Raw genomic sequence first — 10,642 nt, forward strand, 5'->3', positions numbered from 1 at the left:
AGGAAAGAAGCAGGAAAACTGGAAGAATAGGGGCAAGAAACATGCAGGAAACCGGGAGTAAAACTGGCAGGAAAGGCAGGAAAACTGTGAGGAAACAGGCAGGAAAACTGGGAGAAGAGAGGTAGGAAACTGGGAGGAATTCAGGCAGGAAACTGGGAGGAAAAAGGCAGGAAAGAAGCAGGAAAACTGGCACAAGAGTGTCCTCTCTCCACAGCACTGGGGACAAGTGCAGGGAGCAGCACAAGTGCCAGCAATTCCTGTCACACTGCAGGAGAGGGGAGGGAAATTGAAAAGACTCCACATTTGGCCCTGGAGACTCTTGGAAAGCAGTGCAGGAATCAGGATGAACACACAGAAATGAGCTCCTGAGCAGCAGATGGGTTTTGAGGAAGGAAGAATAAATCCTTACATAACCAAACTCCCTCCGTGCTCTGCTTATGGGGTGGTTGTTTTCTTTTGCTGTTTTGTTTGGGTTTTTTTTCTTTTCTTTTGTACCTGCTCTGACTGTGGCACTGGGGCCACACAAGAGTATAAACCCACATTGGTTATCAATATTACATCTTGCAGGATTTCTGGGCTGGTTTTGGGGTTTAATCCTCCCTGGGACACTCTCAGCTCCTTGCAGCTGATTGTTTAATAGCAGCACGATTTTTTTTCTTACCCCATCTGAGATTTAAGCCAGGCTTGATCCCAAAGTATTCCTACAATATTAATCAGGTTTAAAAAAACCCATTCCTCCAGTGCTTTGGGAAGGATTTCATTAATTCCTAGATGACTCTCACGGATTTCTCTGACCCATCAGATGGGTTTTGTCGTTTTTATCTCATGATGAGGCAGGAGGATGAGCTTTGCTCTGGTGGTGGCTGTGCTGGGGCAGAGCACCTGAAGGGCAGGGATGCATCCAAGAGGAGCCAAACCTGGCACCTTCAGAGCCATCCCTGGCTTCTTTGCCTGCCCCACCCCTATTTTGGGAGTTTATTTGATACCCCAGAAGATTTGGGGATTATTTGTCCCTGTCCTGCCTTCTTCCTGCATCATCTGAATTCCTCCTTTAAGATCCTTTGCTGGGTTTGACAGATTTTCCTCTAAAATCTTCTTGCTGCTGTTTTGATAAACTCCCAGGCATGAGCTGCTTTGTTCTCAAATTCTTTCCAAGCCTGCCCTAAAAACTGGCACAAACGACTTTTGTGATGAGTCCTTCTCTCTCTAAATTCCTCTCCAACTGGAAATCCCTTGATCTTCCTCTATTTCCACCTGGAAAGGTACAACAGCCTGAGGGACACTTGGGGAAGTCTCTCTTGGACACTCTGTAAATCCTGCTGGACCTCTGGTGATTTATTTTTTGGCAGGAAGGCTCTTGCCTGTGGAATTCAGCAGGTGATGCCACAGCAGCTAAAAATTCCACCAAATTTTGCTCTGCTCACATTTATTTTTTATTTTTTTTCTTGAGTGGCCGAAATGCTGCCAACAACCTCTGTCCCAAACCTGTGCAGGAGTGCGGGGTGTGGGTGTGAGAGGAGCTCGGGGTTAATTAAGAGCTCGTTAACATTTCCTGCTCTCCGGGCTAAAGGTCGGAACCTCGAGCAGCCTCGCAGGCACCGCTGGGCTCTCGCAGACATTCCCAGCCCAATCCCTGCCAAACCGCAGCTGCCATTCCTGGGGGATTTAGGGAAACGAGCTCTTCCCCTTTTCCTTGCCCTCAAACAAGGTTTGGCTGATAGAAAAAAAAAATATATAAAAATAGGGACAAAGGGGTGTCCCCGGGTCAGCTGCTGCTGTGGGAGTTCCTGTCCTCGCCTCCCCAGAATCTCCTGAAAATCCTCTTCATCCCTGCAGAGTGGGATTTCTCCCAACATCTGGATTTCTGCCTTGTTTTGGGTTCACTTCCCAAAATCTGGCATGAAGAGCAGCGCTGTGGGAGAGGAAGGAGCAGAAAAGAGGGACAGGAGGGAAAGGAGGGGGACACCCCTGGGAGCTGTGGGGATGTGAAATTGCTCTGGCACCCACCCAGCTGCCAATCCAGCCCTTCCCGGGCATCCCAGAGCAAAGCCCAGCTGCCAGGGAGGGACAAACTGGGCTGGGAGTTCACTGGGAGTTCACTGGGAGCTCACTGGGAGTTTACTGGGAGCTCACTGGGAGCTCACTGGGAGCTCATTTCCCTCCTGGTCCTGCTCTTCCCATCTCACTCTGCAGCAGCAGAACAGGAGGAGGGGATGGCACCTGCAATCAAGCACAAGCAGGATGGAAAATCTCGTGGAAATTCGCTCTCCAGTGGGGAAAAGATGCAGCAGAAGGCCCTGGTGCCACCCTGTGCCCGGTGTTGGTGGCTCTTGGGGACAAGGCAGTGAGGGGAGGGACAGGGCAGAGCTGGGGGTGAGCACTCATCACCCGGAGCTTCTCTGGGGACACGAGTCTGATCTCAGCCCCCGGTGGATGCAGAGCTGAGCCAAGGCTCAGTTCCCTTGGAATGGGTTCCGAGGAATATTAATTAATTAACTGGATTAAGTCAGCCCAAGCCAAAACGTGACTGCAGTGCTCTCACACAGTCAGGCCCCAGTGCAGGATCACCATTGGCAGGCTCTGACACTGAGGTTGTGTCAAAAAGCTCCCAAAGCTCCTCCAGAGAGGCTCAGGGAGCTCCTCTGCTCCCACCCAGCCCAAAATTGGTGTTCTCACTCCTGCAGGGCAGCCAGCAGCTCCTGGAGCCAAACCTCCCTTCAGGAGCTGGGAGGAAGAGCCCTGATGGATGCTGGGATCTGTGCTGGGATTTGAGCACATTTCTGTGCCAATATCCCAGAATCTCAAACTGCTTTGTGTTGGAAGGGACCTTAAAATCATCCCATCCCAGCCCTGCCATGGCAGGGGCACCATCCCAGGGTGCCCCAAACCCATCCAGCCTGGCCTTGGGCACTGCCAGGGATCCAGGGGCAGCCACAGCTGCTCTGGGCACCCTGTGCCAAACCCTCAATTTCTTCCTAATATTTCATTTAATTACTTCTCTTCCACCAGCTCCATGCCAAAAGCTTCACTCTGCACAAGCAATTTTCTCCATGTTCTCCACGTGCAGACAGGATTTTTTGGGAAGCTTGGGGCTGCACCCCATGGGCTGAAATTTTGAGGGGACAGCACCTCAAACTCAGAGCCTGCCTGAAAAAAACCCAGCCAGGGCTGGCAGGTGGGGAGGGGTTTCCATGGCAAGGAGCTGCTCCCAAATCCTGGATCTGTTCCAGCCCAGGCTGGAGCTGTAGAAATCACCCCCAACAGCCAGAGCTGCTTCACATCAGCTCAGCTGTTAATTCAGATTTACTTAGACTCTAATCATATGTTTATTAAAAAAAAAAAAAAGGATTTTTATAAAGTGACTGACGTCCAGTGACTGCCCAGGAGACAGGGATTGATTTCCTGCTTGATAGATAATCTATAATAATAATAATAATAATAATAATAATAATAATAATAATAATAATAATAATAATAATAATAACAATAATAACAATAACAATAATTATTATTATTATTATTATTATTAGGCGTCATTGGATTGAATTTCACAAACAAAAAAGTGATGAACCCCAAAGGCATGAACATGAGATACCTGTAATTTAATTTACGTGGAAGAGCTTTATTATTTTATTATAAATAATAAAATATTCAAGAATTTGATTATATTCCAAGCCTGGAACATTCCAGGAGAGTTTTGGCCACATCCCCGCCCCCCCCCCCAAAAAAAAAAAAAGAGTTTAAAAAAGGCTGTGTCTCACTGCCTGGAGGATGGGACAGACTCCCAGAAAAGCAGAATCTTCTCCCACCCCTCCTTCCAGCAGTTGGGAATGCAGGAGAATCCCCAGGGTTAAAGGATTTTTTTAAAATTTTTTTTAATTTTTTTATTTTTTTAGGGAATTTTGAGGGTTTCTGAGCGATTCTCACTTTCCCATTTCAGTGTTTATTACCACATCCCCTCCCAAATCCCGTCCCACTCGGTGGCCCTGTCACTCCCTGTGCATGTCACAGCCTCATCACGCCTCATTAGTTAATTAGGGGACAGAGGAGCAGCCCCACAGCAGGTGTGGAAATGTTTCAGCAGCTTGTCCCTGTCACTGGGGATGAGCAGGGACCAGAGGTGGCTGCTGGTGACATTCTGGGACAGCTCCAGTGGGAAAAAAACACTCAGAGAGCAACTCAGTGCAATGGGAAAATTAAAAAAAATTCAAATTCAAATTAAACCTTAAATTAAGGTGGTATTAATTAAACAAACAAACAAAAAAAAAGAGACAAAGGGAAAATCCACATTTTTGCTCCAGGGCAGCATTCCTGGTGATTCCCAGCAGGAATTTTTTGGTTTTTCCAGCCCTGGCTGATGCTTCCCGAGGGATTCCTGCAGGGCTGGGTGGTGCCTGCTCCGCTCCCTTTTTGCCCAGGGCTTGATCCCTTCCGTTCATTTCTTTGCTAAAACCCCTTTTTTTTCTTTTTTTTTTTTTTTTCTGTTCAAAAATCAGCATTTCCCAATTTTTGCAGGAAACCACAAGCAGAGGGGGGAATCCTCAGCTCATGGCCCCACCAGCACTGAAGGAGAACACGAGGAAATCTGAATTTGCTCTGCCCAAAACAACTGGAAAAGAGAAAGATTTTTTTTTTTTTTTGCTGTGAAATTTCCTCTCCTCCTGCATCCCCCAGCATGGACAATAAAAAAAAGCAGAAACGACTCCTCCATGCTAAAATGAATTTGCTTTTCTACGTTGATTTTTAAAACTCCTCTGCTGGTTATTTACTGCTGAGCTCTACATTTTAGGGAGTATATTGTACCTGACTCATTTTATGGCCTGCCTTGCCTTTTATCTTGCCTTGCTATTAATTTAACCCAACAAATCTCTGTGTTTGTCAGCTCTGATTCCTGGGGTACTGCAGGACTTCGTTTGGAAATTGATTTGTGCTTCCTGATGCTCCAATAAAGCCATTTGGAATAAACACAGCTCTTCATTTCCCTGGCAGTACGTGGGGAGCAGGCAGGAGCTGAGCACAAAAATAAACATTTATTTCACAAGTGGAGCAAGGGACAGGGCTGCCTCTAAATAAGGTGAGGATTGCAGGGCAAATGAACCTGGTTTTATCCAGCACGACCCGCTGGGTGCAATATTCTGAATTTTTTTTTTTTTTTGGGGGGTGTCTGCTGTGCCCAGGGAAGGAGTTCTGGGCTCTGCTGGGCTCCCCCAGCCTTGTCCTGGTTTTTCCCAGCCCTGGGGAGGAGGAGAGGCAAGGTTGATCAGGAATTTAGGGGGAAAAAAAAAAAAAAAAAGGCAAAAAATGGGAATGGGGTTGGTCCCTCACCTTTGGAGAGGTCACAGACTCCCTGCTGCATGAATCCCAATTTTCCATCCTCATTCTCTCCATTCCTTTCCTGATTTCTCACCAGCCAGGAGCTCTCATTGAGGCAGGAGACGACAGCAGGGGTTAATTTGAATAATTTGAATTCCTTTTTATTTTTTATTTATTTATATTTTTTTTTTTTTGACAGCAACTTTTCCTCTGTGTTATCCTGCAGGATGCCAAGGCTGCAGCTTGGAGAGCTCCCCATTGCCACCCTGCCCACTTTCTCCAGGGAAATTGGCAGCAGGTTGAGGTTTGGCCAGGTTGGAAGGAGCTTTATCCATCCCTCATTTCCACCAGCCTTCAAACGAGACAGGGAAATTTTATTGTGAAGCCAAAGAGAAGCTGAACAGAGAAAAGTGGCTGCTTTACCAAAATGCTACATTTTTTTTTCTCTGAAATTAATTAGCTGAACCCTGACAAAGCCCATTATTAAAAGAGCACCCTTGTCTTTTTAATCATCTGAGCTGTTGCTAAAGCGTGCCCGGAGGCTGGAAATCAAACCCTCTCCTCCAGCTCTTCTGTTCATTTCTATCTGGGGGAAATTCATTAAATAATTACTGGCACCCCTGAGCCAACAGCAAAAGGCATCTCCAAAAAAATCCTGTAATGAACCAGCGCTGTCAAATGGTCAAATAAAAGGGAAAATAGGACAGCAAACAACAAAGTCGGGCAGTTGGCTGCAATTAGGAGCTGTGTGATTCACAGCCCAGCACTCGCCCACCACTGCTCTTTACAGGATGATTCAAGGATTGCATCACTCCAGCTCCCTGGGACTTTCCTTTTGGAGCTGCAAAAAAAAAAAAAAAAAAAAAAAAAAAGGATGGAGGCAGCTGGGTTGCTTTAAAGCTGCCAATGTGGCTGAAAATGTAAAAGTGAAGTTGTCTTGCTCGTGGCACGGGTCAGACCCTGCCTGGAGTTCTGTCCCTGTCGCTGTGGGGAGGGCAGAGGGGGCACTGGGGGAGTTTGTGGGGGGTGTAAGCTGGGATTTGCACCGTTTATCAGTGGTTTGTCATCAGTCTCGTCTGTTTTCACGATTAATAGAAACACGACTGAGGTGATTCTCGTGTTTGGGCTTGGATGTTTATTGTATTTTACTCATTATTCACATTTCCAAGGTTCCAGCTCCAGAGCAGTGTTTTCCAGGGGGATCTGTGCTCAAAAACTCCACATTCCTGGGATCCAACAGGAGCTGAGGGTCTGAGCCTGGGAATGGAGGGTTGGGGAGAGAATCCTTGGGGTGAGGAGGCACCAGGGGATCAGAGGGATGGAGCAGCTCTGGGATTGTTCACCTGGACTGGAGAAATTTGGGGTGACCTCAGTGCCTGAAGGAGGTGGAGGAAAGATGGAGAGGGAGGATTGCCAAGGGATGGAGTGCCAGGATAAGGGGGAATGGATTCAAACTGAAAGAGAGTGGGTTTGGGTGGGATATTGGGAAGAATTCCTCCCTGTGAGGGTGGGGAGGGACTGGGATGGAATTCCCTGATAAGCTGGGACTGTCCCATCCCTGGAAGTATCCAAGGATGGGGCTTGGAGCCACCTGGGACAGTAGAAAGTGTCCCTGCCATGGCAGGGGTGGCACTGGGTGGGCTTTAAGGTCCATCTCATCCCATCCCATCCCATCCCATCCCATCCCATCCCATCCCATCCCATCCCATCCCATCCCATCCCATCCCATCCCATTATTAGGAGTGGGCACTGCAGCATCCAGCTAAACCAATATCCATCCAATACCCATCCAATATCCATCCAATACTCATCAATATCCTTCCAATACTCATCCAAAACTCATCCAATACTCATCAATATCCATCCAATACTCATCCAATATTAATCCAACACTCATCAATATCCATCCAATATTCATCCAAAATCCATCCAATACTCATCAATATCCATCCAATATCCATCCAATATTAATCCAATATTCATCCAATATCCATCCAATACTCATCAATATCCATCCAATATCCATCCAATATTAATCCAATATCCATCCAATATCCATCCAATATTCATCCAAAATCCATCCAATACTCATCAATATCCATCCAATATCCATCCAATATTAATCCAATATCCATCCAATATCCATCCAATATCCATCCAATATTCATCCAATATCAATCCAATATCCATCCAATATTCATCCAATATTAATCCAATATCCATCCAATATCCATCCAATATCCATCCAATATTCATCCAATATCAATCCAATATCCATCCAATATCCATCCAATATTCATCCAATACTCATCAATATCCATCCAATACTCACCCAATATTAATCCAACACTCATCAATATCCATCCCATGTTCATCTCCCTGCCAGCACAAACTGCTGCTGGAGCTCCAGGTGATTCCCATCCATTCAGCACAGTCAGTGACTCGATGCAATGTTCTCCAAACCTGTGCTGAACAGGTTTGGTTGGAGATTGGGTTGGTTTCAGTTAAAGTTGCTGGGGAATTTTTTTTCTTTTTCTTTTTTCTTTTTCCTTGTGGAGCACGGTGTGGTTTTCCAAATGAGGAATTCCCCTTTGAATGGAGCCCTGCAGCTCTGAAGGGCTCACACCTGTGTGATCACAGGTGCCACTGTCACTGTCACCTCCCCAGAGCCACCATGGGCAGAGTGCCGGAGTTCCTGCAGCTCCTGCATTTCCCGCATTTCCTGCATTTCCTGCAGCTCCTGCATCTCCTGCATCTCCTGCAGCCCCTGCAGTTCCTGCACCTCCTGCATCTCCTGCATCTCCTGCAGCCCGAGCTGGCCCTGCCCAGGAATCCCAGGCTGGAGGAGAGGGGACAGGACAGGTCCAGCAAAGGCAGAGGATCACAAAATCCCTCCCTGCCCGTGAATGGATCCCTAAGGCCAATGACAGCTGGACAAGCTGCTGTCCTGGCCACAGCTTCCTGCTTTGCAGAAGGATTCAGAAGACAAAATGCAGGAGATGATGGAGTTGATGTTTCAAATTTCCTCTTGGAAGCACTGGGAAGAAATCCCAAAGACCCCAGTGCAATGCAGTGCTTTGCCTTCCAGATTCCCATTGGGAATTCATCCACCCAAACACTGCCCATCCCTCTGCATCTCACATTTACTGTTAAATAAAAATCTCTACTGTTGACTTTGGGTTTGTTTGCACCTTAATTAGGGCAGAGGAATAATTTTAATGACCAGATTTTAACGGTGGGGACCCAGAGCTTGCCTGGGCATCCAGATGGGAGCTGTGGGCATGGAGATGTTCCTGCTCTCCCATCCCTGTGCCTGGGAGAAGCTGGACAAATAAAAGTGACCTGGAGATCCAGAGTTGCATCTGGTTGGGCTCAAAGACATGAAATCCATTTTGGGATCTCTCTCAGCGGTGTCACTCTGGTGCCAGGATTTTCAGGGCACCTGTCAGGGATATTTTGGGAAGCAGAGGCTCCTGCCTGGTGCCCCTGTGCACAAATTCCGTGTCAAACGAGCTCTGCTGGAGCAGGGCTCGGGGGAAGTTGTGGTTTGGTGGGAAGCCAGGATGAGAAAGTGGCTCCTGACCCCCCTGTCACACACACAGGGCCAGCCTAGGTTGGGGTTTGGATTCTTCTCTGCAATTTCCACCTGCAGGTTTTGGCTCTGGTGAGGTCACCTCGAGCTTTACCCCCCTCCCAGGGGACAGGGAGAGGCTTTTCCCAGGGATCTGGGAAGGGAAACGAATTCAACATCTGCACGTGGAGCCTTCCCCTCCCACACTGGAACAGCTCCTGCCATCCTGGGGGCTTTTAGTGCTGGGCAAGGCACAAAGTGCCCACAAAGGTTCTGACCCTGGAGTTTCAGGGTTGGTTTTGACTTCAAACCCACAGAGAGAATGAAACCCCTAAATCTGCATGGCCTGGGGGTCCAGCCTGGCCCTGTCCCAGGAAAAGCTTTGCCCACCCACAAGAGATATTTTTGGGATGATCTCATCTTTTATCTCCTTAATTAGGTCACAATTCTCCTGATTTTTGAGTGGCAGGACCTAAAGTGAGTGACCTTCCCACGGGCAAAGCTGGGCTTTGGCTCCACGCAGAGCAGAGATTTGCTTGGATCCTGCTTTGCTTGATCCAGGAAAATGGGGGGGGGGGGGAAAAATGCATCTATCAGAGGGACAGAGAGTGTTTGAAACCAGAAAATACAACAAGAAATGCAACAGCAGGAGGAATCCTTGCAGCTGAAGGATCCTGCTGTGATTTAGGTGTGGAATGAACTCCTGGGGAAGGGATGTGGGATGAGCAAATCTGGCAGCCAGGAACACATTTGCAAGATTATGTTGCAATTAATGTGATTTAATGTCAGAGATTCTTTATTGCTCTTGTCCCACTCTCTCCCTGCAAGACTTCATCAGATTAAAACTTTCTCTTTAGGAAGCACAGAATTATGGGATGGTTTGGGTTGGAAAGGATTTTAAAAATCATCTCATTCCATGGGCAGGGAAACTTTTCACTGAGCCAGGTTGTTCCAAACCCTGTCCAGCCTGGCCTTGGGCACTCAGGGATTCCCTGGCATGGGAGGAATGACCACATCCATGAATTTAATTTATTTATAGGAGGCTTGAAAGAACTGTTCTTCAGTCCCAAATGCAGCAAATGATCTTCTTGCTTATAAATTCTCTGCATCAGCAGAAGTATTTGATGTTGCTGGAGGTTGCATTAATCACTAAAAGACAGGAATCCATCTCCCACTGGGATTTATCCAGGGAATGCAGACACAACTCAGCTCTCTGGAAGGAAATTTCCTACTCAGAATTCCTGGTGATTTTCCATGTTTTTGGTTCAAAACCACTGAGGATGGAGGGAAATGGGGAAAACAGAAATGGAGGGAAATGGGAAAACAGGGATGGAGGGAATGGAGAAAACAGAAATTGAAGGAAATGGGGAAAACAGGGATGGAGGGAAATGGGAAAACAGAAATGGAGGGAATGGGGGAAACAGGGAAGGAGGGAAAGGGGGAAACAGGGATGGAGGGAATGGGGAAAACAGGGATGGAGGGAAATGGAGAGAACAGGGATGGAGGGAAATGGGAAAACAGGGATGGAGGGAAATGGAGAGAACAGGGATGGAGGGAAATGGGGGAAAACAGAAATGGAGGGAAATGGGGGAGAACAGGGACCTCCAGGGAAGGATTTTTTTCCCTAATATTTCCCTTATTTATTTTTCCCCCTAATATTTAACTTTAAATCCCCCAAGGATTCCAGCTTGGCTCTTCATTTCCCCAGCTGGGGCAGAGTTTGTGGCTGAGCAAATCCCAGCTCTCTCCTGTGCATTT

This window comes from Sturnus vulgaris, chromosome 15 (genome assembly GCF_052056855.1).
Source record: "Sturnus vulgaris isolate bStuVul1 chromosome 15, bStuVul1.hap1, whole genome shotgun sequence".
Taxonomy (NCBI): domain Eukaryota; kingdom Metazoa; phylum Chordata; class Aves; order Passeriformes; family Sturnidae; genus Sturnus; species Sturnus vulgaris.